Source organism: Leptodactylus fuscus, chromosome 5 (assembly GCF_031893055.1).
Source record: "Leptodactylus fuscus isolate aLepFus1 chromosome 5, aLepFus1.hap2, whole genome shotgun sequence".
In the NCBI taxonomy this organism is placed as follows: domain Eukaryota; kingdom Metazoa; phylum Chordata; class Amphibia; order Anura; family Leptodactylidae; genus Leptodactylus; species Leptodactylus fuscus.
The window spans coordinates 24,997,935-25,019,576 of NC_134269.1; the positions used below are offsets into that span (position 1 = coordinate 24,997,935).

Below are 21,642 nucleotides of genomic sequence, written 5' to 3' on the forward strand. Positions count from 1 at the left end.
TATCAACCCAGCCCCGCCGACAGATAGGTTAAGGTCGCCTGAATCAAACAGCGTTTTTTCCTGCTGAAGAGGTGCCTCCGTTGCCCAGATATGGCTGTTTTTGTCGATACGCAAAAGAGCTCCCTGGAGCGACCAGGGAGCTCATTCCTCCAAAGAGCTCATTTCCATCTTGACAAAAACAGCCATATCTCGGCAAGGGAGGCACCCAGTCACAAGGGGGATGCATTGTTTGATTCTGGTGACCATAACCTAGCTTTCAGCGGGGGTGGAGTCAATGCCCTGGGTTCTGCTGACAGGTTCACCTCCGGTCGCCTCGTTAGCGCAGTAGGTAGCGTGTCAGTCTCATAATCTGAAGGTCGTGAGTTCGATCCTCGCACGGGGCAAATTTGTCGCAAGCTTTTTCTATCCCTCTTGCCCCGAAAGCCACAGTCCGTCGCCACTGCGGACCCAAACGTTAACGATGAAACGGTAAGGGGAGCCAAGCTGACAGAGGGGATACAGGAGGTCTTTGAGTCCCTTCCCTGGACACCTTGGAGTTAGAAGGGAGAGATGGGAACGTTGGGAACGTTTTGATCTATGAAGCCAAACTGGGGTGTTGTGCCGAAGGAAGGAAGAGCTAAAAGCGGTCTTGGGCGTTTGTGGCCGCCCTCTGACAGCATCTCCGACCCAAATGCTTTAACGCCGCAATGCGGTTTCAGGATTGGTGCAAGTTTAGAAAAAGGCTCATTCCCATAACGGGAGTCGAACCCGGGCCGCCTGGGTGAAAACCAGGAATCCTAACCGCTAGACCATATGGGAACTGTGGCGTGAGGCTGAGCTAGTAAGTGAAAAAGTTTCCTGGCTTTGAGTACTCTACTTTTACGTCACGCTTAGAGGGAGCCTGTCACCAGAACCCGGCATATCAACCCAGCCCCGCCGACAGATAGGTTAGGGTCGCCTGAGTCAAACAGTGTTTTCTTCTGCTGAAGGGGTGCCTCCGTTGCCCAGATATGGCTGTTTTTGTCTTATACGCAAAAGAGCTCCCTGGAGCGACCAGGGCGGTGCCGTTGCTCCAAAGTGTTGAGCGGAAACGCCCTCATTCCTCCAAAGAGCTCATTTCCATATTGAGAAAAACAGCCATATCTCGGCAAGAGAGGCACCCAGTCACAACGGGGAAACGCCGTTGATTCAGGTGACCCTCAGTTGACCCTAACCTATCTTTCAGCGGCGCCGAGTCGATGCTCTGGGTTCTGCTAGCAGACTCGTTTCCGGTTGCCTCGTTAGCGCAGTAGGTAGCGCGTCAGTCTCATAATCTGAAGGTCGTGAGTTCGATCCTCACACGGGGCACTTTTGTCACGAGATTTTTCTCTCCCTCTTGCTCCGATAACCACAGTCCTTCGCCACTGCGGACCCAAACGTTACCGATGAAACACTAAGGGGAGCCAAGCTGACAGAGGGGATACTGGGGGTCTTTGAGTCCCTTCCCTGGACACCTTAGAGTTGTAAGGGAGAGATGAGAACGTTTTGAGCTATGAAGCCATACTGGGGTCTTGTGCCGAAGGAAGGAAGGGCTAAAAGCGGTCTTTGGCGTTTGCGGCCGCCCGCCGACAGCAGGTCCGACCCAAAGACTTTAACGCTGCAACGCGGTTTCTGGATTGGTGTAAGTCTAGAAAAAGGCTCATTCCCATACCGGGAGTCGAACCCGGGCCGCCTGGGTGAGAACCAGGAATCCTAACCGCTAGCCCATATGGGAACCATGGCGTGGGGCTGAGATAGTAATCGAAAAAGTTTTCTGGCTTTGAGTACTCTACTTTTACGTCACGCTCAGAGCGAGCCTGTCACCAGATCCCGGCATATCAACCCAGCCCCGCCGACAGATAGGTTAAGGTCGCCTGAATCAAACATCGTTTTTCCCTGCTGAAGAGGTGCCTCCGTTGCCCAGATATGGCTGTTTTTGTCGATACGCAAAAGAGCTCCCTGGAGCGACCAGGGAGCTCATTCCTCCAAAGAGCTCATTTCCATCTTGACAAAAACAGCCATATCTCGGCAAGGGAGGCACCCAGTCACAAGGGGGATGCACTGTTTGATTCAGGTGACCATAACCTATCTTTCAGCGGGGATGGAGTCAATGCCCTAGGTTCTGCTGACAGGTTCACCTCCGGTCGCCTGGTTAGCGCAGTAGGTAGCGTGTCAGTCTCATAATCTGAAGGTCGTGAGTTCGATCCTCACACGGGGCAAATTTGTCGCAAGCTTTTTCTATCCCTCTTGCCCCGAAAGCCACAGTCCGTCGCCACTGCGGACCCAAACGTTAACGATGAAACGGTAAGGGGAGCCAAGCTGACAGAGGGGATACAGGAGGTCTTTGAGTCCCTTCCCTGGACACCTTGGAGTTAGAAGGGAGAGATGGGAACGTTGGGAACGTTTTGATCTATGAAGCCAAACTGGGGTGTTGTGCCGAAGGAAGGAAGAGCTAAAAGCGGTCTTGGGCGTTTGTGGCCGCCCGCCGACAGCATCTCCGACCCAAATGCTTTAACGCCGCAATGCGGTTTCAGGATTTGTGCAAGTTTAGAAAAAGGCTCATTCCCGTAACGGGAGTCGAACCCGGGCCGCCTGGGTGAAAACCAGGAATCCTAACCGCTAGACCATATGGGAACTGTGGCGTGAAGCCGAGCTAGTAAGCGAAAAAGTTTCCTGGCTTTGAGTACTCTACTTTTACGTCACGCTTAGAGGGAGCCTGTCACCAGAACCCGGCATATCAACCCAGCCCCGCCGACAGATAGGTTAGGGTCGCCTGAGTCAAACAGCGTTTTCTCCTGCTGAAGGGGTGCCTCCGTTGCCCAGATATGGCTGTTTTTGTCTTATACGCAAAAGAGCTCCCTGGAGCGACCAGGGCGGTGCCGTTGCTCCAAAGTGTTGAGCGGCAACGCCCTCAATCCTCCAAAGAGCTCATTTCCATATTGAGAAAAACAGCCATATCTCGGCAAGAGAGGCACCCAGTCACAACGGGGAAACGCCGTTTGATTCAGGTGACCCTCAGTTGACCCTAACCTATCTTTCAGCGGCGCCGAGTCGATGCTCTGGGTTCTGCTAGCAGACTCGTTTCCGGTTGCCTCGTTAGCGCAGTAGGTAGCGCGTCAGTCTCATAATCTGAAGGTCGTGAGTTCGATCCTCACACGGGGCACTTTTGTCACGAGATTTTTCTCTCCCTCTTGCTCCGATAACCACAGTCCTTCGCCACTGCGGACCCAAACGTTACCGATGAAACACTAAGGGGAGCCAAGCTGACAGAGGGGATACTGGGGGTCTTTGAGTCCCTTCCCTGGACACCTTGGAGTTGGAAGGGAGAGATGAGAACGTTTTGAGCTATGAAGCCATACTGGGGTCTTGTGCCGAAGGAAGGAAGGGCTAAAAGCGGTCTTTGGCGTTTGCGGCCGCCCGCCGACAGCAGGTCCGACCCAAAGACTTTAACACTGCAACGCGGTTTCTGGATTGGTGCAAGTCTAGAAAAAAGCTCATTCCCATACCGGGAGTCGAACCCGGGCCGCCTGGGTGAGAACCAGGAATCCTAACCGCTAGACCATATGGGAACCATGGCGTGAGGTTGAGCTAGTAATCGAAAAAGTTTTCTGGCTTTGAGTACTCTACTTTTACGTCACGCTTAGAGGGAGCCTGTCACCAGAACCCGGCATATCAACCCAGCCCCGCCGACAGATAGGTTAGGGTCGCCTGAGTCAAACAGCGTTTTCTCCTGCTGAAGGGGTGCCTCCGTTGCCCAGATATGGCTGTTTTTGTCTTATACGCAAAAGAGCTCCCTGGAGCGACCAGGGCGGTGCCGTTGCTCCAAAGTGTTGAGCGGCAACGCCCTCATTCCTCCAATGAGCTCATTTCCATATTGAGAAAAACAGCCATATCTCGGCAAGAGAGGCACCCAGTCACAACGGGGAAACACCGTTTGATTCAGGTGACCCTCAGTTGACCCTAACCTATCTTTCAGCGGCGCCGAGTCGATGCTCTGGGTTCTGCTGGCAGACTCGCTTCCGGTTGCCTCCTTAGCGCAGTAGGTAGTGCGTCAGTCTCATAATCTGAAGGTCGTGCGTTCGATCCTCACACGGGGCACTTTTGTCACGAGATTTTTCTCTCCCTCTTGCCCCGATAACCACAGTCCTTCGCCACTGCGGACCCAAAAGTTACCGATGAAACACTAAGGTGAGCCAAGCTGACAGAGGGGATACAGGGGGTCTTTGAGTCCCTTCCCTGGACACCTTGGAGTTGTAAGGGAGAGATGAGAACGTTTTGAGCTATGAAGCCATACTGGGGTCTTGTGCCGAAGGAAGGAAGGGCTAAAAGCGGTCTTTGGCGTTTGCGGCCGCCCGCCGACAGCAGGTCCGACCCAAAGACTTTAACGCTACAACGCGGTTTCTTGATTGTTGTAAGTCTAGAAAAAGGCTCATTCCCATACCGGGAGTCGAACCCGGGCCGCCTGGGTGAGAACCAGGAATCCTAACCGCTAGACCATATGGGAACCATGGCGTGGGGCTGAGCTAGTAATCAAAAAAGTTTTCTGGCTTTGAGTACTCTACTTTTACTTCACGCTCAGAGCGAGCCTGTCACCAGATCCCGGCATATCAACCCAGCCCCGCCGACAGATAGGTTAAGGTCGCCTGAATCAAACAGCGTTTTTCCCTGCTGAAGAGGTGCCTCCGTTGCCCAGATATGGCTGTTTTTGTCGATACGCAAAAGAGCTCCCTGGAGCGACCAGGGAGCTCATTCCTCCAAAGAGCTCATTTCCATCTTGACAAAAACAGCCATATCTCGGCAAGGGAGGCACCCAGTCACAAGGGGGATGCACTGTTTGATTCAGGTGACCATAACCTATCTTTCAGCGGGGGTGGAGTCAATGCCCTGGGTTCTGCTGACAGGCTCACCTCCGGTCGCCTCGTTAGCCAAGTAGGTAGCGTGTCAGTCTCATAATCTGAAGGTCGTGAGTTCGATCCTCACACGGGGCAAATTTGTCGCAAGCTTTTTCTATCCCTCTTGCCCCGAAAGCCACAGTCCGTCGCCACTGCGGACCCAAACGTTAACGATGAAACGGTAAGGGGAGCCAAGCTGACAGAGGGGATACAGGAGGTCTTTGAGTCCCTTCCTTGGACACCTTGGAGTTAGAAGGGAGAGATGGGAACGTTGGGAACGTTTTGATTTATGAAGCCAAACTGGGGTGTTGTGCCGAAGGAAGGAAGAGCTAAAAGCGGTCTTGGGCGTTTGTGGCCGCCCGCCGACAGCATCTCCGACCCAAATGCTTTAACGCCGCAATGCGGTTTCAGGATTGGTGCAAGTTTAGAAAAAGGCTCATTCCCATACCGGGAGTCGAACCCGGGCCGCCTGGGTGAAAACCAGGAATCCTAACCGCTAGACCATATGGGAACTGTGGCATGAGGTTGAGCTAGTAAGCAAAAAAGTTTCCTGGCTTTGAGTACTCTACTTTTACGTCATGCTTAGAGGGAGCCTGTCACCAGAACCCAGCATATCAACCCAGCCCCGCCGACAGATAGGTTAGGGTCGCCTGAGTCAAACAGCGTTTTCTCCTGCTGAAGGGGTGCCTCCGTTGCCCAGATATGGCTGTTTTTGTCTTATACGCAAAAGAGCTCCCTGGAGCGACCAGGGCGGTGCCGTTGCTCCAAAGTGTTGAGCGGCAACGCCCTCATTCCTCCAAAGAGCTCATTTCCATATTGAGAAAAACAGCCATATCTCGGCAAGAGAGGCACCCAGTCACAACGGGGAAACGCCGTTAGATTCAGGTGACCCTCAGTTGACCCTAACCTATCTTTCAGCGGCGCCGAGTCGATGCTCTGGGTTCTGCTGACAGACTCGCTTCCGGTTGCCTCGTTAGCGCAGTAGGAAGCGCGTCAGTCTCATAATCTGAAGGTCGTGAGTTTGATCCTCACACGGGGCACTTTTGTCACGTGATTTTTCTCTCCCTCTTGCCCCGATAACCACAGTCCTTCGCCACTGCGGACCCAAACGTTACCGATGAAACACTAAGGGGAGCCAAGCTGACAGAGGGGATACAGGGGGTCGTTGAGTCCCTTCCCTGGACACCTTGGAGTTGGAAGGGAGACATGAGAACGTTTTGAGCTATGAAGCCATACTGGTGTCTTGTGCCGAAGGAAGGAAGGGCTAAAAGCGGTCTTTGGCGTTTGCGGCCGCCCGCCGACAGCAGGTCCGACCCAAAGACTTTAACGCTGCAACGCGGTTTCTGGATTGGTGTAAGTCTAGAAAAAGGCTCATTCCCATACCGGGAGTCGAACCCGGGCCACCTGGGTGAGAACCAGGAATCCTAACCGCTAGACCATATGGGAACCATGGCGTGGGGCAGAGCTAGTAATCGAAAAAGTTTTCTGGCTTTGAGTATTCTACTTTTACGTCACGCTCAGAGCGAGCCTGTCACCAGATCCCGGCATATCAACCCAGCCCCGCCGACAGATAGGTTAAGGTCGCCTGAATCAAACAGCGTTTTTCCCTGCTGAAGAGGTGCCTCCATTGCCCAGATATGGCTGTTTTTGTCGATACGCAAAAGAGCTCCCTGGAGCGACCAGGGAGCTCATTCCTCCAAAGAGCTCATTTCCATCTTGACAAAAACAGCCATATCTCGGCAAGGGAGGCACCCAGTCACAAGGGGGATGCACTGTTTGATTCAGGTGACCATAACCTATCTTTCAGCGGGGGTGGAGTCAATGCCCTGGGTTCTGCTGACAGGCTCACCTCCGGTCGCCTCGTTAGCGCAGTAGGTAGCGTGTCAGTCTCATAATCTGAAGGTCGTGAGCTCGATCCTCACACGGGGCAAATTTGTCGCAAGCTTTTTCTATCCCTCTTGCCCAGAAAGCCACAGTCCGTCGCCACTGCGGACCCAAACGTTAACGATGAAACGGTAAGGGGAGCCAAGCTGACAGAGGGGATACAGGAGGTCTTTGAGTCCCTTCCCTGGACACCTTGGAGTTAGAAGGGAGAGATGGGAACGTTGGGAACGTTTTGATCTATGAAGCCAAACTGGGATGTTGTGCCGAAGGAAGGAAGAGCTAAAAGCCGTCTTGGGCGTTTGTGGCCGCCCGCCGACAGCATCTCCGACCCAAATGCTTTAACGCCGCAATGCGGTTTCAGGATTGGTGCAAGTTTAGAAAAAGGCTCTTTCCCATACCGGGAGTCGAACCCGGGCCGCCTGGGTGAAAACCAGGAATCCTAACCGCTAGACCATATGAGAACTGTGGCGTGAGGCTGAGCTAGTAAGCGAAAAAGTTTCCTGGCTTTGAGTACTCTACTTTTACGTCACGCTTAGAGGGAGCCTGTCACCAGAACCCGGCATATCAACCCAGCCCCGCCGACAGATAGGTTAGGGTCGCCTGAGTCAAACAGCGATTTCTCCTGCTGAAGGGGTGCCTCCGTTGCCCAGATATGGCTGTTTTTGTCGATACGCAAAAGAGCTCCCTGGAGCGACCAGGGAGCTCATTCCTCCAAAGAGCTCATTTCCATCTTGACAAAAACAGCCATATCTCGGCAAGGGAGGCACCCAGTCACAAGGGGGATGCACTGTTTGATTCAGGTGACCATAACCTATCTTTCAGCGGGGGTGGAGTCAATGCCCTGGGTTCTGCTGACAGGCTCACCTCCGGTTGCCTCGTTAGCGCAGTAGGTAGCGTGTCAGTCTCATAATCTGAAGGTCGTGAGTTCGATCCTCGCACGGGGCAAATTTGTCGCAAGCTTTTTCTATCCCTCTTGCCCCGAAAGCCACAGTCCGTCGCCACTGCGGACCCAAACGTTAACGATGAAACGGTAAGGGGAGCCAAGCTGACAGAGGGGATACAGGAGGTCTTTGAGTCCCTTCCCTGGACACCTTGGAGTTAGAAGGGAGAGATGGGAACGTTGGGAACGTTTTGATTTATGAAGCCAAACTGGGGTGTTGTGCCGAAGGAAGGAAGAGCTAAAAGCGGTCTTGGGCGTTTGTGGCCGCCCTCTGACAGCATCTCCGACCCAAATGCTTTAACGCCGCAATGCGGTTTCAGGATTGGTGCAAGTTTAGAAAAAGGCTCATTCCCATAACGGGAGTCGAACCCGGGCCGCCTGGGTGAAAACCAGGAATCCTAACGGCTAGACCATATGGGAACTGTGGCGTGAGGCTGAGCTAGTAAGCGAAAAAGTTTCCTGGCTTTGAGTATTCTACTTTTACGTCACGCTTAGAGGGAGCCTGTCACCAGAACCCGGCATATCAACCCAGCCCCGCCGACAGATAGGTTAGGGTCGCCTGAGTCAAACAGCGTTTTCTTCTGCTGAAGGGGTGCCTCCGTTGCCCAGATATGGCTGTTTTTGTCTTATACGCAAAAGAGCTCCCTGGAGCGACCAGGGCGGTGCCATTGCTCCAAAGTGTTGAGCGGCAACGCCCTCATTCCTCCAAAGAGCTCATTTCCATATTGAGAAAAACAGCCATATCTCGGCAAGAGAGGCACCCAGTCACAACGGGGAAACGCCGTTTGATTCAGGTGACCCTCAGTTGACCCTAACCTATCTTTCAGCGGCGCCGAGTCGATGCTCTGGGTTCTGCTAGCAGACTCGTTTCCTGTTGCCTCGTTAGCGCAGTAGGTAGCGCGTCAGTCTCATAATCTGAAGGTCGTGAGTTCGATCCTCACACGGGGCACTTTTGTCACGAGATTTTTCTCTCCCTCTTGCTCCGATAACCACAGTCCTTCGCCACTGCGGACCCAAACGTTACCGATGAAACACTAAGGGGAGCAAAGCTGACAGAGGGGATACTGGGGGTCTTTGAGTCCCTTCCCTGGACACCTTGGAGTTGGAAGGGAGAGATGAGAACGTTTTGAGCTATGAAGCCATACTGGGGTCTTGTGCCGAAGGAAGGAAGGGCTAAAAGCGGTCTTTGGCGTTTGCGGCCGCCCGCCGACAGCAGGTCCGACCCAAAGACTTTAACGCTGCAACGCGGTTTCTGGATTGGTGTAAGTCTAGAAAAAGGCTCATTCCCATACCGGGAGTCGAACCCGGGCCACCTGGGTGAGAACCAGGAATCCTAACCGCTAGACCATATGGGAACCATGGCGTGGGGCTGAGCTAGTAATCGAAAAAGTTTTCTGGCTTTGAGTACTCTACTTTTACGTCACGCTCAGAGCGAGCCTGTCACCAGATCCCGGCATATCAACCCAGCCCCGCCGACAGATAGGTTAAGGTCGCCTGAATCAAACAGCGTTTTTCCCTGCTGAAGAGGTGCCTCCGTTGCCCAGATATGGCTGTTTTTGTCGATACGCAAAAGAGCTCCCTGGAGCGACCAGGGAGCTCATTCCTCCAAAGAGCTCATTTCCATCTTGACAAAAATAGCCATATCTCGGCAAGGGAGGCACCCAGTCACAAGGGGGATGCACTGTTTGATTCAGGTGACCATAACCTATCTTTCAGCAGGGGTGGAGTCAATGCCCTGGGTTCTGCTGACAGGCTCACTTCCGGTCGCCTGGTTAGCGCAGTAGGTAGCGTGTCAGTCTCATAATCTGTAGGTCGTGAGTTCGATCCTCACACGGGACAAATTTGTCGCAAGCTTTTTCTATCCCTCTTGCCCCGAAAGCCACAGTCCGTCGCCACTGTGGACCCAAACGTTAACGATGAAACGGTAAGGGGAGCCAAGCTGACAGAGGGGATACAGGAGGTCTTTGAGTCCCTTCCCTGGACACCTTGGAGTTAGAAGGGAGAGATGGGAACGTTTTGATCTATGAAGCCAAACTGGGGTGTTGTGCTGAAGGAAGGAAGAGCTAAAAGCGGTCTTGGGCGTTTGTGGCCGCCCGCCGACAGCATCTCCGACCCAAATGCTTTAACGCCGCAATGCGGTTTCAGGATTGGTGCAAGTTTAGAAAAAGGCTCATTCCCATACCGGGAGTCGAACCCGGGCCGCCTGGGTGAAAACCAGGAATCCTAACCGCTAGACCATATGGGAACTGTGGCGTGAGGCTGAGCTAGTAAGTGAAAAAGTTTGCTGGCTTTGAGTACTCTACTTTTACGTCACGCTTAGAGGGAGCCTGTCACCAGAACCCGGCATATCAACCCAGCCCCGCCGACAGATAGGTTAGGGTCGCCTGAGTCAAACAGTGTTTTCTCCTGCTGAAGGGGTGCCTCCGTATCCCAGATATGGCTGTTTTTGTCTTATACGCAAAAGAGCTCCCTGGAGCAACCAGGGCGGTGCCGTTGCTCCAAAGTGTTGAGCGGCAACGCCCTCATTCCTCCAAAGAGCTCATTTCCATATTGAGAAAAACAGCCATATCTCGGCAAGAGAGGCACCCAGTCACAACGGGGAAACGCCATTTGATTCAGGTGACCCTCAGTTGACCCTAACCTATCTTTCAGCGGCGCCGAGTCGATGCTCTGGGTTCTGCTGACAGACTCGCTTCCGGTTGCCTCGTTAGCGCAGTAGGTAGCACGTCAGTCTCATAATCTGAAGGTCGTGAGTTCGATCATCACACGGGGCACTTTTGTCACGAGATTTTTCTCTCCCTCTTGCTCCGATAACCACAGTCCTTCGCCACTGCGGACCCAAACGTTACCGATGAAACACTAAGGGGAGCCAAGCTGACAGAGGGGATACAGGAGGTCTTTGAGTCCCTTCCCTGGACACCTTGGAGTTGGAAGGGAGAGATGAGAACGTTTTGAGCTATGAAGCCATACTGGGGTCTTGTGCCGAAGGAAGGAGGGGCTAAAAGCGGTCTTTGGCGTTTGCGGCCGCCCGCCGACAGCAGGTCCGACCCAAAGACTTTAACGCTGCAACGCGGTTTCTGGATTGGTGTAAGTCTAGAAAAAGGCTCATTCCCATACCGGGAGTCGAACCCGGGCCGCCTGGGTGAGAACCAGGAATCCTAACCGCTAGACCATATGGGAACCATGGCGTGGGGCTGAGCTAGTAATCGAAAAAGTTTTCTGGCTTTGAGTACTCTACTTTTACGTCACGCTCAGAGCGAGCCTGTCACCAGATCCCGGCATATCAACCCAGCCCCGCCGACAGATAGGTTAAGGTCGCCTGAATCAAACAGCGTTTTTCCCTGCTGAAGAGGTGCCTCCGTTGCCCAGATATGGCTGTTTTTGTCGATACGCAAAAGAGCTCCCTGGAGCGACCAGGGAGCTCATTCCTCCAAAGAGCTCATTTCCATCTTGACAAAAACAGCCATATCTCGGCAAGGGAGGCACCCAGTCACAAGGGGGATGCACTGTTTGATTCAGGTGACCATAACCTAGCTTTCAGCGGGGGTGGAGTCAATGCCCTGGGTTCTGCTGATAGGCTCACCTCTGGTCGCCTCGTTAGCGCAGTAGGTAGCGTGTCAGTCTCATAATCTGAAGGTTGTGAGTTCGATCCTCACACGGGGCAAATTTGTCGCAAGCTTTTTCTATCCCTATTGCCCCGAAAGCCACACTCCGTCGCCACTGCGGACCCAAACGTTAACGATGAAACGGTAAGGGGAGCCAAGCTGACAGAGGGGATACAGGAGGTCTTTGAGTCCCTTCCCTGGACACCTTGGAGTTAGAAGGGAGAGATGGGAACGTTGGGAACGTTTTGATCTATGAAGCCAAACTGGGGTGTTGTGCCGAAGGAAGGAAGAGCTAAAAGTGGCCTTGGGCGTTTGTGGCCGCCCGCCAACAGCATCTCCGACCCAAATGCTTTAACGCCGCAATGCGATTTCAGGATTGGTGCAAGTTTAGAAAAAGGCTCACTCCCATACCGGGAGTCGAACCCGGGCCGCCTGGGTGAAAACCAGGAATCCTAACCGCTAGACCATATGGGAACTGTGGCGTGAGGCTGAGCTAGTAAGCGAAAAAGTTTCCTGGCTTTGAGTACTCTACTTTTACGTCACGCTTAGAGGGAGCCTGTCACCAGAACCCGGCATATCAACCCAGCCCCGCTGCCAGATAGGTTAGGGTCGCCTGAGTCAAACAGCGTTTTCTCCTGCTGAAGGGGTGCCTCCGTATCCCAGATATGGCTGTTTTTGTCTTATACGCAAAAGAGCTCCCTGGAGCAACCAGGGCGGTGCCGTTGCTCCAAAGTGTTGAGCGGCAACGCCCTCATTCCTCCAAAGAGCTCATTTCCATATTGAGAAAAACAGCCATATCTCGGCAAGAGAGGCACCCAGTCACAACGGGGAAACGCCATTTGATTCAGGTGACCCTCTGTTGACCCTAACCTATCTTTCAGCGGCGCCGAGTCGATGCTCTGGGTTCTGCTGACAGGCTCGCTTCCGGTTGCCTCGTTAGCGCAGTAGGTAGCGCGTCAGTCTCATAATCTGAAGGTCGTGAGTTCGATCCTCACACGGGGCACTTTTGTCACGAGATTTTTCTCTCCCTCTTGCCCCGATAACCACAGTCCTTCGCCACTGCGGACCCAAACGTTACCGATGAAACACTAAGGGGAGCCAAGCTGACAGAGGGGATACTGGGGGTCTTTGAGTCCCTTCCCTGGACACCTTGGAGTTGGAAGGGAGAGATGAGAACGTTTTGAGCTATGAAGCCATACTGGGGTCTTGTGCCGAAGGAAGGAGGGGCTAAAAGCGGTCTTTGGCGTTTGCGGCCGCCCGCCGACAGCAGGTCCGACCCAAAGACTTTAACGCTGCAACGCGATTTCTGGATTGGTGTAAGTCTAGATAAAGGCTCATTCCCATACCGGGAGTCGAACCCGGGCCGCCTGGGTGAGAACCAGGAATCCTAACTGCTAGACCATATGGGAACCATGGCGTGGGGCTGAGCTAGTAATCGAAAAAGTTTTCTGGCTTTGAGTACTCTACTTTTACGTCACGCTCAGAGCGAGCCTGTCACCAGATCCCGGCATATCAACCCAGCCCCGCCGACAGATAGGTTAAGGTCGCCTGAATCAAACAGCGTTTTTCCCTGCTGAAGAGGTGCCTCCGTTGCCCAGATATGGCTGTTTTTGTCGATACGCAAAAGAGCTCCCTGGAGCGACCAGGGAGCTCATTCCTCCAAAGAGCTCATTTCCATCTTGACAAAAACAGCCATATCTCGGCAAGGGAGGCACCCAGTCACAAGGGGGATGCACTGTTTGATTCAGGTGACCATAACCTAGCTTTCAGCGGGGGTAGAGTCAATGCCCTGGGTTCTGCTGACAGACTCACCTCTGGTCGCCTCGTTAGCGCAGTAGGTAGCGTGTCAGTCTCATAATCTGAAGGTTGTGAGTTCGATCCTCACATGGGGCAAATTTGTCGCAAGCTTTTTCTATCCCTATTGCCCCGAAAGCCACAGTCCGTCGCCACTGCGGACCCAAACGTTAACGATGAAACGGTAAGGGGAGCCAAGCTGACAGAGGGGATACAGGAGTTCTTTGAGTCCCTTCCCTGGACACCTTGGAGTTAGAAGGGAGAGATGGGAACGTTGGGAACGTTTTGATCTATGAAGCCAAACTGGGGTGTTGTGCTGAAGGAAGGAAGAGCTAAAAGCGGTCTTGGGCGTTTGTGGCCGCCCGCCGACAGCATCTCCGACCCAAATGCTTTAACGCCGCAATGCAGTTTCAGGATTGGTGCAAGTTTAGAAAAAGGCTCATTCCCATACCGGGAGTCGAACCCGGGCCGCCTGGGTGAAAACCAGGAATCCTAACCGCTAGACCATATGGGAACTGTGGCGTGAGGCTGAGCTAGTAAGTGAAAAAGTTTCCTGGCTTTGAGTACTCTACTTTTACGTCACGCTTAGAGGGAGCCTGTCACCAGAACCCGGCATATCAACCCAGCCCCGCCGACAGATAGGTTAGGGTCGCCTGAGTCAAACAGCGTTTTCTCCTGCTGAAGGGGTGCCTCCGTTGCCCAGATATGGCTGTTTTTGTCTTATACGCAAAAGAGCTCCCTGGAGCGACCAGGGCGGTGCCGTTGCTCCAAAGTGTTGAGCGGCAACGCCCTCATTCCTCCAAAGAGCTCATTTCCATATTGAGAAAAACAGCCATATCTCGGCAAGAGAGGCACCCAGTCACAACGGGGAAACGCCGTTTGATTCAGGTGACCCTCAGTTGACCCTAACCTATCTTTCAGCGGCGCCGAGTCGATGCTCTGGGTTCTGCTGACAGCCTTGCTTCCCGTTGCCTCGTTAGCGCAGTAGGTAGCGCGTCAGTCTCATAATCTGAAGGTCGTGAGTTCGATCCTCACACGGGGCACTTTTGTCACGAGATTTTTCTCTCCCTCTTTCCCCGATAACCACAGTCCTTCGCCACTGCGGACCCAAACGTTACCGATGAAACACTAAGGGGAGCCAAGCTGACAGAGGGGATACAGGGGGTCTTTGAGTCCCTTCCCTGGACACCTTGGAGTTGGAAGGGAGAGATGAGAACGTTTTGAGCTATGAAGCCATACTGGGGTCTTGTGCCGAAGGAAGGAAGGGCTAAAAGCGGTCTTTGGCGTTTGCGGCCGCCCGCCGACAGCAGGTCCGACCCAAAGACTTTAAAGCAGCAACGCGGTTTCTGGATTGGTGTAAGTCTAGAAAAAGGCTCATTCCCATACCGGGAGTCGAACCCGGGGCGACTGGGTGAAAACCAGGAATCCTAACCGCTAGACCATATGGGAACCATGGTGTGGGAGTGAGCTAGTAATCAAAAAAGTTTTCTGGCTTTGAGTACTCTACTTTTACGTCACGCTCAGAGCGAGCCTGTCACCAGATCCCGGCATATCAACCCAGCCCCGCCGACAGATAGGTTAAGGTCGCCTGAATCAAACAGCGTTTTTTCCTGCTGAAGAGGTGCCTCCGTTGCCCAGATATGGCTGTTTTTGTCGATACGCAAAAGAGCTCCCTGGAGCGACCAGGGAGCTCATTCCTCCAAAGAGCTCATTTCCATCTTGACAAAAACAGCCATATCTCGGCAAGGGAGGCACCCAGTCACAAGGGGGATGCATTGTTTGATTCTGGTGACCATAACCTAGCTTTCAGCGGGGGTGGAGTCAATGCCCTGGGTTCTGCTGACAGGTTCACCTCCGGTCGCCTCGTTAGCGCAGTAGGTAGCGTGTCAGTCTCATAATCTGAAGGTCGTGAGTTCGATCCTCGCACGGGGCAAATTTGTCGCAAGCTTTTTCTATCCCTCTTGCCCCGAAAGCCACAGTCCGTCGCCACTGCGGACCCAAACGTTAACGATGAAACGGTAAGGGGAGCCAAGCTGACAGAGGGGATACAGGAGGTCTTTGAGTCCCTTCCCTGGACACCTTGGAGTTAGAAGGGAGAGATGGGAACGTTGGGAACGTTTTGATCTATGAAGCCAAACTGGGGTGTTGTGCCGAAGGAAGGAAGAGCTAAAAGCGGTCTTGGGCGTTTGTGGCCGCCCTCTGACAGCATCTCCGACCCAAATGCTTTAACGCCGCAATGCGGTTTCAGGATTGGTGCAAGTTTAGAAAAAGGCTCATTCCCATAACGGGAGTCGAACCCGGGCCGCCTGGGTGAAAACCAGGAATCCTAACCGCTAGACCATATGGGAACTGTGGCGTGAGGCTGAGCTAGTAAGTGAAAAAGTTTCCTGGCTTTGAGTACTCTACTTTTACGTCACGCTTAGAGGGAGCCTGTCACCAGAACCCGGCATATCAACCCAGCCCCGCCGACAGATAGGTTAGGGTCGCCTGAGTCAAACAGTGTTTTCTTCTGCTGAAGGGGTGCCTCCGTTGCCCAGATATGGCTGTTTTTGTCTTATACGCAAAAGAGCTCCCTGGAGCGACCAGGGCGGTGCCGTTGCTCCAAAGTGTTGAGCGGAAACGCCCTCATTCCTCCAAAGAGCTCATTTCCATATTGAGAAAAACAGCCATATCTCGGCAAGAGAGGCACCCAGTCACAACGGGGAAACGCCGTTGATTCAGGTGACCCTCAGTTGACCCTAACCTATCTTTCAGCGGCGCCGAGTCGATGCTCTGGGTTCTGCTAGCAGACTCGTTTCCGGTTGCCTCGTTAGCGCAGTAGGTAGCGCGTCAGTCTCATAATCTGAAGGTCGTGAGTTCGATCCTCACACGCGGCACTTTTGTCACGAGATTTTTCTCTCCCTCTTGCTCCGATAACCACAGTCCTTCGCCACTGCGGACCCAAACGTTACCGATGAAACACTAAGGGGAGCCAAGCTGACAGAGGGGATACTGGGGGTCTTTGAGTCCCTTCCCTGGACACCTTAGAGTTGTAAGGGAGAGATGAGAACGTTTTGAGCTATGAAGCCATACTGGGGTCTTGTGCCGAAGGAAGGAAGGGCTAAAAGCGGTCTTTGGCGTTTGCGGCCGCCCGCCGACAGCAGGTCCGACCCAAAGACTTTAACGCTGCAACGCGGTTTCTGGATTGGTGTAAGTCTAGAAAAAGGCTCATTCCCATACCGGGAGTCGAACCCGGGCCGCCTGGGTGAGAACCAGGAATCCTAACCGCTAGCCCATATGGGAACCATGGCGTGGGGCTGAGATAGTAATCGAAAAAGTTTTCTGGCTTTGAGTACTCTACTTTTACGTCACGCTCAGAGCGAGCCTGTCACCAGATCCCGGCATATCAACCCAGCCCCGCCGACAGGTAGGTTAAGGTCGCCTGAATCAAACATCGTTTTTCCCTGCTGAAGAGGTGCCTCCGTTGCCCAGATATGGCTGTTTTTGTCGATACGCAAAAGAGCTCCCTGGAGCGACCAGGGAGCTCATTCCTCCAAAGAGCTCATTTCCATCTTGACAAAAACAGCCATATCTCGGCAAGGGAGGCACCCAGTCACAAGGGGGATGCACTGTTTGATTCAGGTGACCATAACCTATCTTTCAGCGGGGATGGAGTCAATGCCCTAGGTTCTGCTGACAGACTCACCTCCGGTCGCCTGGTTAGCGCAGTAGGTAGCGTGTCAGTCTCATAATCTGAAGGTCGTGAGTTCGATCCTCACACGGGGCAAATTTGTCGCAAGCTTTTTCTATCCCTCTTGCCCCGAAAGCCACAGTCCGTCGCCACTGCGGACCCAAACGTTAACGATGAAACGGTAAGGGGAGCCAAGCTGACAGAGGGGATACAGGAGGTCTTTGAGTCCCTTCCCTGGACACCTTGGAGTTAGAAGGGAGAGATGGGAACGTTGGGAACGTTTTGATCTATGAAGCCAAACTGGGGTGTTGTGCCGAAGGAAGGAAGAGCTAAAAGCGGTCTTGGGCGTTTGTGGCCGCCCGCCGACAGCATCTCCGACCCAAATGCTTTAACGCCGCAATGCGGTTTCAGGATTTGTGCAAGTTTAGAAAAAGGCTCATTCCCATAACGGGAGTCGAACCCGGGCCGCCTGGGTGAAAACCAGGAATCCTAACCGCTAGACCATATGGGAACTGTGGCGTGAAGCCGAGCTAGTAAGCGAAAAAGTTTCCTGGCTTTGAGTACTCTACTTTTACGTCACGCTTAGAGGGAGCCTGTCACCAGAACCCGGCATATCAACCCAGCCCCGCCGACAGATAGGTTAGGGTCGCCTGAGTCAAACAGCGTTTTCTCCTGCTGAAGGGGTGCCTCCGTTGCCCAGATATGGCTGTTTTTGTCTTATACGCAAAAGAGCTCCCTGGAGCGACCAGGGCGGTGCCGTTGCTCCAAAGTGTTGAGCGGCAACGCCCTCAATCCTCCAAAGAGCTCATTTCCATATTGAGAAAAACAGCCATATCTCGGCAAGAGAGGCACCCAGTCACAACGGGGAAACGCCGTTTGATTCAGGTGACCCTCAGTTGACCCTAACCTATCTTTCAGCGGCGCCGAGTCGATGCTCTGGGTTCTGCTAGCAGACTCGTTTCCGGTTGCCTCGTTAGCGCAGTAGGTAGCGCGTCAGTCTCATAATCTGAAGGTCGTGAGTTCGATCCTCACACGGGGCACTTTTGTCACGAGATTTTTCTCTCCCTCTTGCTCCGATAACCACAGTCCTTCGCCACTGCGGACCCAAACGTTACCGATGAAACACTAAGGGGAGTCAAGCTGACAGAGGGGATACTGGGGGTCTTTGAGTCCCTTCCCTGGACACCTTGGAGTTGGAAGGGAGAGATGAGAACGTTTTGAGCTATGAAGCCATACTGGGGTCTTGTGCCGAAGGAAGGAAGGGCTAAAAGCGGTCTTTGGCGTTTGCGGCCGCCCGCCGACAGCAGGTCCGACCCAAAGACTTTAACACTGCAACGCGGTTTCTGGATTGGTGCAAGTCTAGAAAAAAGCTCATTCCCATACCGGGAGTCGAACCCGGGCCGCCTGGGTGAGAACCAGGAATCCTAACCGCTAGACCATATGGGAACCATGGCGTGAGGTTGAGCTAGTAATCGAAAAAGTTTTCTGGCTTTGAGTACTCTACTTTTACGTCACGCTTAGAGGGAGCCTGTCACCAGAACCCGGCATATCAACCCAGCCCCGCCGACAGATAGGTTAAGGTCGCCTGAGTCAAACAGCGTTTTCTCCTGCTGAAGGGGTGCCTCCGTTGCCCAGATATGGCTGTTTTTGTCTTATACGCAAAAGAGCTCCCTGGAGCGACCAGGGCGGTGCCGTTGCTCCAAAGTGTTGAGCGGCAACGCCCTCATTCCTCCAATGAGCTCATTTCCATATTGAGAAAAACAGCCATATCTCGGCAAGAGAGGCACCCAGTCACAACGGGGAAACACCGTTTGATTCAGGTGACCCTCAGTTGACCCTAACCTATCTTTCAGCGGCGCCGAGTCGATGCTCTGGGTTCTGCTGGCAGACTCGCTTCCGGTTGCCTCTTTAGCGCAGTAGGTAGTGCGTCAGTCTCATAATCTGAAGGTCGTGCGTTCGATCCTCACACGGGGCACTTTTGTCACGAGATTTTTCTCTCCCTCTTGCCCCGATAACCACAGTCCTTCGCCACTGCGGACCCAAAAGTTACCGATGAAACACTAAGGGGAGCCAAGCTGACAGAGGGGATACAGGGGGTCTTTGAGCCCCTTCCCTGGACACCTTGGAGTTGTAAGGGAGAGATGAGAACGTTTTGAGCTATGAAGCCATACTGGGGTCTTGTGCCGAAGGAAGGAAGGGCTAAAAGCGGTCTTTGGCGTTTGCGGCCGCCCGCCGACAGCAGGTCCGACCCAAAGACTTTAACGCTACAACGCGGTTTCTGGATTGGTGTAAGTCTAGAAAAAGGCTCATTCCCATACCGGGAGTCGAACCCGGGCCGCCTGGGTGAGAACCAGGAATCCTAACCGCTAGACCATATGGGAACCATGGCGTGGGGCTGAGCTAGTAATCAAAAAAGTTTTCTGGCTTTGAGTACTCTACTTTTACTTCACGCTCAGAGCGAGCCTGTCACCAGATCCCGGCATATCAACCCAGCCCCGCCGACAGATAGGTTAAGGTCGCCTGAATCAAACAGCGTTTTTCCCTGCTGAAGAGGTGCCTCCGTTGCCCAGATATGGCTGTTTTTGTCGATACGCAAAAGAGCTCCCTGGAGCGACCAGGGAGCTCATTCCTCCAAAGAGCTCATTTCCATCTTGACAAAAACAGCCATATCTCGGCAAGGGAGGCACCCAGTCACAAGGGGGATGCACTGTTTGATTCAGGTGACCATAACCTATCTTTCAGCGGGGGTGGAGTCAATGCCCTGGGTTCTGCTGACAGGCTCACCTCCGGTCGCCTCGTTAGCCAAGTAGGTAGCGTGTCAGTCTCATAATCTGAAGGTCGTGAGTTCGATCCTCACACGGGGCAAATTTGTCGCAAGCTTTTTCTATCCCTCTTGCCCCGAAAGCCACAGTCCGTCGCCACTGCGGACCCAAACGTTAACGATGAAACGGTAAGGGGAGCCAAGCTGACAGAGGGGATACAGGAGGTCTTTGAGTCCCTTCCTTGGACACCTTGGAGTTAGAAGGGAGAGATGGGAACGTTGGGAACGTTTTGATTTATGAAGCCAAACTGGGGTGTTGTGCCGAAGGAAGGAAGAGCTAAAAGCGGTCTTGGGCGTTTGTGGCCGCCCGCCGACAGCATCTCCGACCCAAATGCTTTAACGCCGCAATGCGGTTTCAGGATTGGTGCAAGTTTAGAAAAAGGCTCATTCCCATACCGGGAGTCGAACCCGGGCCGCCTGGGTGAAAACCAGGAATCCTAACCGCTAGACCATATGGGAACTGTGGCATGAGGTTGAGCTAGTAAGCAAAAAAGTTTCCTGGCTTTGAGTACTCTACTTTTACGTCATGCTTAGAGGGAGCCTGTCACCAGAACCCAGCATATCAACCCAGCCCCGCCGACAGATAGGTTAGGGTCGCCTGAGTCAAACAGCGTTTTCTCCTGCTGAAGGGGTGCCTCCGTTGCCCAGATATGGCTGTTTTTGTCTTATACGCAAAAGAGCTCCCTGGAGCGACCAGGGCGGTGCCGTTGCTCCAAAGTGTTGAGCGGCAACGCCCTCATTCCTCCAAAGAGCTCATTTCCATATTGAGAAAAACAGCCATATCTCGGCAAGAGAGGCACCCAGTCACAACGGGGAAACGCCGTTAGATTTAGGTGACCCTCAGTTGACCCTAACCTATCTTTCAGCGGCGCCGAGTCGATGCTCTGGGTTCTGCTGACAGACTCGCTTCCGGTTGCCTCGTTAGCGCAGTAGGAAGCGCGTCAGTCTCATAATCTGAAGGTCGTGAGTTTGATCCTCACACGGGGCACTTTTGTCACGTGATTTTTCTCTCCCTCTTGCCCCGATAACCACAGTCCTTCGCCACTGCGGACCCAAACGTTACCGATGAAACACTAAGGGGAGCCAAGCTGACAGAGGGGATACAGGGGGTCGTTGAGTCCCTTCCCTGGACACCTTGGAGTTGGAAGGGAGACATGAGAACGTTTTGAGCTATGAAGCCATACTGGTGTCTTGTGCCGAAGGAAGGAAGGGCTAAAAGTGGTCTTTGGCGTTTGCGGCCGCCCGCCGACAGCAGGTCCGACCCAAAGACTTTAACGCTGCAACGCGGTTTCTGGATTGGTGTAAGTCTAGAAAAAGGCTCATTCCCATACCGGGAGTCGAACCCGGGCCACCTGGGTGAGAACCAGGAATCCTAACCGCTAGACCATATGGGAACCATGGCGTGGGGCAGAGCTAGTAATCGAAAAAGTTTTCTGGCTTTGAGTATTCTACTTTTACGTCACGCTCAGAGCGAGCCTGTCACCAGATCCCGGCATATCAACCCAGCCCCGCCGACAGATAGGTTAAGGTCGCCTGAATCAAACAGCGTTTTTCCCTGCTGAAGAGGTGCCTCCATTGCCCAGATATGGCTGTTTTTGTCGATACGCAAAAGAGCTCCCTGGAGCGACCAGGGAGCTCATTCCTCCAAAGAGCTCATTTCCATCTTGACAAAAACAGCCATATCTCGGCAAGGGAGGCACCCAGTCACAAGGGGGATGCACTGTTTGATTCAGGTGACCATAACCTATCTTTCAGCGGGGGTGGAGTCAATGCCCTGGGTTCTGCTGACAGGCTCACCTCCGGTCGCCTCGTTAGCGCAGTAGGTAGCGTGTCAGTCTCATAATCTGAAGGTCGTGAGCTCGATCCTCACACGGGGCAAATTTGTCGCAAGCTTTTTCTATCCCTCTTGCCCAGAAAGCCACAGTCCGTCGCCACTGCGGACCCAAACGTTAACGATGAAACGGTAAGGGGAGCCAAGCTGACAGAGGGGATACAGGAGGTCTTTGAGTCCCTTCCCTGGACACCTTGGAGTTAGAAGG

At 53.4% G+C, this 21,642-nt stretch overlaps 42 non-coding genes across 42 annotated transcripts; 20 read left to right on the plus strand and 22 right to left on the minus strand.

Annotated features, from left to right (window-relative positions):
* Window positions 1-310: 310 nt before the first annotated feature.
* On the plus strand, window positions 311-383 carry TRNAM-CAU (transfer RNA methionine (anticodon CAU)). The gene has a single exon. It is a non-coding gene; the product is annotated as a tRNA-Met (tRNA).
* A 343-nt stretch (window positions 384-726) lies between these two features.
* Window positions 727-798, minus strand: TRNAE-UUC (transfer RNA glutamic acid (anticodon UUC)). Its single transcript has one exon. It is a non-coding gene; the product is annotated as a tRNA-Glu (tRNA).
* Window positions 799-1,253: 455 nt separating this feature from the next.
* Window positions 1,254-1,326, plus strand: TRNAM-CAU (transfer RNA methionine (anticodon CAU)). Its single transcript has one exon. It is a non-coding gene; the product is annotated as a tRNA-Met (tRNA).
* A 334-nt stretch (window positions 1,327-1,660) lies between these two features.
* On the minus strand, window positions 1,661-1,732 carry TRNAE-CUC (transfer RNA glutamic acid (anticodon CUC)). The gene has a single exon. It is a non-coding gene; the product is annotated as a tRNA-Glu (tRNA).
* A 411-nt stretch (window positions 1,733-2,143) lies between these two features.
* Window positions 2,144-2,216, plus strand: TRNAM-CAU (transfer RNA methionine (anticodon CAU)). Its single transcript has one exon. It is a non-coding gene; the product is annotated as a tRNA-Met (tRNA).
* Window positions 2,217-2,559: 343 nt separating this feature from the next.
* TRNAE-UUC (transfer RNA glutamic acid (anticodon UUC)) lies at window positions 2,560-2,631 on the minus strand. Its single transcript has one exon. It is a non-coding gene; the product is annotated as a tRNA-Glu (tRNA).
* Window positions 2,632-3,087: 456 nt separating this feature from the next.
* TRNAM-CAU (transfer RNA methionine (anticodon CAU)) lies at window positions 3,088-3,160 on the plus strand. The gene has a single exon. It is a non-coding gene; the product is annotated as a tRNA-Met (tRNA).
* Window positions 3,161-3,494: 334 nt separating this feature from the next.
* Window positions 3,495-3,566, minus strand: TRNAE-CUC (transfer RNA glutamic acid (anticodon CUC)). Its single transcript has one exon. It is a non-coding gene; the product is annotated as a tRNA-Glu (tRNA).
* Window positions 3,567-4,429: 863 nt separating this feature from the next.
* On the minus strand, window positions 4,430-4,501 carry TRNAE-CUC (transfer RNA glutamic acid (anticodon CUC)). Its single transcript has one exon. It is a non-coding gene; the product is annotated as a tRNA-Glu (tRNA).
* An 827-nt stretch (window positions 4,502-5,328) lies between these two features.
* On the minus strand, window positions 5,329-5,400 carry TRNAE-UUC (transfer RNA glutamic acid (anticodon UUC)). The gene has a single exon. It is a non-coding gene; the product is annotated as a tRNA-Glu (tRNA).
* Window positions 5,401-5,856: 456 nt separating this feature from the next.
* TRNAM-CAU (transfer RNA methionine (anticodon CAU)) lies at window positions 5,857-5,929 on the plus strand. Its single transcript has one exon. It is a non-coding gene; the product is annotated as a tRNA-Met (tRNA).
* A 334-nt stretch (window positions 5,930-6,263) lies between these two features.
* TRNAE-CUC (transfer RNA glutamic acid (anticodon CUC)) lies at window positions 6,264-6,335 on the minus strand. The gene has a single exon. It is a non-coding gene; the product is annotated as a tRNA-Glu (tRNA).
* A 411-nt stretch (window positions 6,336-6,746) lies between these two features.
* On the plus strand, window positions 6,747-6,819 carry TRNAM-CAU (transfer RNA methionine (anticodon CAU)). The gene has a single exon. It is a non-coding gene; the product is annotated as a tRNA-Met (tRNA).
* Window positions 6,820-7,162: 343 nt separating this feature from the next.
* Window positions 7,163-7,234, minus strand: TRNAE-UUC (transfer RNA glutamic acid (anticodon UUC)). Its single transcript has one exon. It is a non-coding gene; the product is annotated as a tRNA-Glu (tRNA).
* A 411-nt stretch (window positions 7,235-7,645) lies between these two features.
* Window positions 7,646-7,718, plus strand: TRNAM-CAU (transfer RNA methionine (anticodon CAU)). The gene has a single exon. It is a non-coding gene; the product is annotated as a tRNA-Met (tRNA).
* An 871-nt stretch (window positions 7,719-8,589) lies between these two features.
* On the plus strand, window positions 8,590-8,662 carry TRNAM-CAU (transfer RNA methionine (anticodon CAU)). The gene has a single exon. It is a non-coding gene; the product is annotated as a tRNA-Met (tRNA).
* A 334-nt stretch (window positions 8,663-8,996) lies between these two features.
* On the minus strand, window positions 8,997-9,068 carry TRNAE-CUC (transfer RNA glutamic acid (anticodon CUC)). Its single transcript has one exon. It is a non-coding gene; the product is annotated as a tRNA-Glu (tRNA).
* A 411-nt stretch (window positions 9,069-9,479) lies between these two features.
* On the plus strand, window positions 9,480-9,552 carry TRNAM-CAU (transfer RNA methionine (anticodon CAU)). The gene has a single exon. It is a non-coding gene; the product is annotated as a tRNA-Met (tRNA).
* Window positions 9,553-9,886: 334 nt separating this feature from the next.
* TRNAE-UUC (transfer RNA glutamic acid (anticodon UUC)) lies at window positions 9,887-9,958 on the minus strand. Its single transcript has one exon. It is a non-coding gene; the product is annotated as a tRNA-Glu (tRNA).
* A 456-nt stretch (window positions 9,959-10,414) lies between these two features.
* On the plus strand, window positions 10,415-10,487 carry TRNAM-CAU (transfer RNA methionine (anticodon CAU)). Its single transcript has one exon. It is a non-coding gene; the product is annotated as a tRNA-Met (tRNA).
* A 334-nt stretch (window positions 10,488-10,821) lies between these two features.
* Window positions 10,822-10,893, minus strand: TRNAE-CUC (transfer RNA glutamic acid (anticodon CUC)). The gene has a single exon. It is a non-coding gene; the product is annotated as a tRNA-Glu (tRNA).
* A 411-nt stretch (window positions 10,894-11,304) lies between these two features.
* On the plus strand, window positions 11,305-11,377 carry TRNAM-CAU (transfer RNA methionine (anticodon CAU)). Its single transcript has one exon. It is a non-coding gene; the product is annotated as a tRNA-Met (tRNA).
* A 343-nt stretch (window positions 11,378-11,720) lies between these two features.
* TRNAE-UUC (transfer RNA glutamic acid (anticodon UUC)) lies at window positions 11,721-11,792 on the minus strand. Its single transcript has one exon. It is a non-coding gene; the product is annotated as a tRNA-Glu (tRNA).
* Window positions 11,793-12,248: 456 nt separating this feature from the next.
* TRNAM-CAU (transfer RNA methionine (anticodon CAU)) lies at window positions 12,249-12,321 on the plus strand. The gene has a single exon. It is a non-coding gene; the product is annotated as a tRNA-Met (tRNA).
* Window positions 12,322-12,655: 334 nt separating this feature from the next.
* TRNAE-CUC (transfer RNA glutamic acid (anticodon CUC)) lies at window positions 12,656-12,727 on the minus strand. Its single transcript has one exon. It is a non-coding gene; the product is annotated as a tRNA-Glu (tRNA).
* Window positions 12,728-13,138: 411 nt separating this feature from the next.
* Window positions 13,139-13,211, plus strand: TRNAM-CAU (transfer RNA methionine (anticodon CAU)). The gene has a single exon. It is a non-coding gene; the product is annotated as a tRNA-Met (tRNA).
* A 343-nt stretch (window positions 13,212-13,554) lies between these two features.
* On the minus strand, window positions 13,555-13,626 carry TRNAE-UUC (transfer RNA glutamic acid (anticodon UUC)). The gene has a single exon. It is a non-coding gene; the product is annotated as a tRNA-Glu (tRNA).
* A 456-nt stretch (window positions 13,627-14,082) lies between these two features.
* On the plus strand, window positions 14,083-14,155 carry TRNAM-CAU (transfer RNA methionine (anticodon CAU)). Its single transcript has one exon. It is a non-coding gene; the product is annotated as a tRNA-Met (tRNA).
* Window positions 14,156-14,489: 334 nt separating this feature from the next.
* Window positions 14,490-14,561, minus strand: TRNAE-UUC (transfer RNA glutamic acid (anticodon UUC)). The gene has a single exon. It is a non-coding gene; the product is annotated as a tRNA-Glu (tRNA).
* Window positions 14,562-14,972: 411 nt separating this feature from the next.
* Window positions 14,973-15,045, plus strand: TRNAM-CAU (transfer RNA methionine (anticodon CAU)). The gene has a single exon. It is a non-coding gene; the product is annotated as a tRNA-Met (tRNA).
* Window positions 15,046-15,388: 343 nt separating this feature from the next.
* On the minus strand, window positions 15,389-15,460 carry TRNAE-UUC (transfer RNA glutamic acid (anticodon UUC)). The gene has a single exon. It is a non-coding gene; the product is annotated as a tRNA-Glu (tRNA).
* Window positions 15,461-15,915: 455 nt separating this feature from the next.
* TRNAM-CAU (transfer RNA methionine (anticodon CAU)) lies at window positions 15,916-15,988 on the plus strand. Its single transcript has one exon. It is a non-coding gene; the product is annotated as a tRNA-Met (tRNA).
* Window positions 15,989-16,322: 334 nt separating this feature from the next.
* Window positions 16,323-16,394, minus strand: TRNAE-CUC (transfer RNA glutamic acid (anticodon CUC)). Its single transcript has one exon. It is a non-coding gene; the product is annotated as a tRNA-Glu (tRNA).
* Window positions 16,395-16,805: 411 nt separating this feature from the next.
* On the plus strand, window positions 16,806-16,878 carry TRNAM-CAU (transfer RNA methionine (anticodon CAU)). Its single transcript has one exon. It is a non-coding gene; the product is annotated as a tRNA-Met (tRNA).
* A 343-nt stretch (window positions 16,879-17,221) lies between these two features.
* Window positions 17,222-17,293, minus strand: TRNAE-UUC (transfer RNA glutamic acid (anticodon UUC)). The gene has a single exon. It is a non-coding gene; the product is annotated as a tRNA-Glu (tRNA).
* Window positions 17,294-17,749: 456 nt separating this feature from the next.
* TRNAM-CAU (transfer RNA methionine (anticodon CAU)) lies at window positions 17,750-17,822 on the plus strand. The gene has a single exon. It is a non-coding gene; the product is annotated as a tRNA-Met (tRNA).
* Window positions 17,823-18,156: 334 nt separating this feature from the next.
* On the minus strand, window positions 18,157-18,228 carry TRNAE-CUC (transfer RNA glutamic acid (anticodon CUC)). The gene has a single exon. It is a non-coding gene; the product is annotated as a tRNA-Glu (tRNA).
* An 863-nt stretch (window positions 18,229-19,091) lies between these two features.
* On the minus strand, window positions 19,092-19,163 carry TRNAE-CUC (transfer RNA glutamic acid (anticodon CUC)). The gene has a single exon. It is a non-coding gene; the product is annotated as a tRNA-Glu (tRNA).
* Window positions 19,164-19,990: 827 nt separating this feature from the next.
* On the minus strand, window positions 19,991-20,062 carry TRNAE-UUC (transfer RNA glutamic acid (anticodon UUC)). The gene has a single exon. It is a non-coding gene; the product is annotated as a tRNA-Glu (tRNA).
* A 456-nt stretch (window positions 20,063-20,518) lies between these two features.
* TRNAM-CAU (transfer RNA methionine (anticodon CAU)) lies at window positions 20,519-20,591 on the plus strand. Its single transcript has one exon. It is a non-coding gene; the product is annotated as a tRNA-Met (tRNA).
* A 334-nt stretch (window positions 20,592-20,925) lies between these two features.
* TRNAE-CUC (transfer RNA glutamic acid (anticodon CUC)) lies at window positions 20,926-20,997 on the minus strand. Its single transcript has one exon. It is a non-coding gene; the product is annotated as a tRNA-Glu (tRNA).
* Window positions 20,998-21,408: 411 nt separating this feature from the next.
* On the plus strand, window positions 21,409-21,481 carry TRNAM-CAU (transfer RNA methionine (anticodon CAU)). Its single transcript has one exon. It is a non-coding gene; the product is annotated as a tRNA-Met (tRNA).
* The last annotated feature ends 161 nt before the right edge of the window (window positions 21,482-21,642 follow it).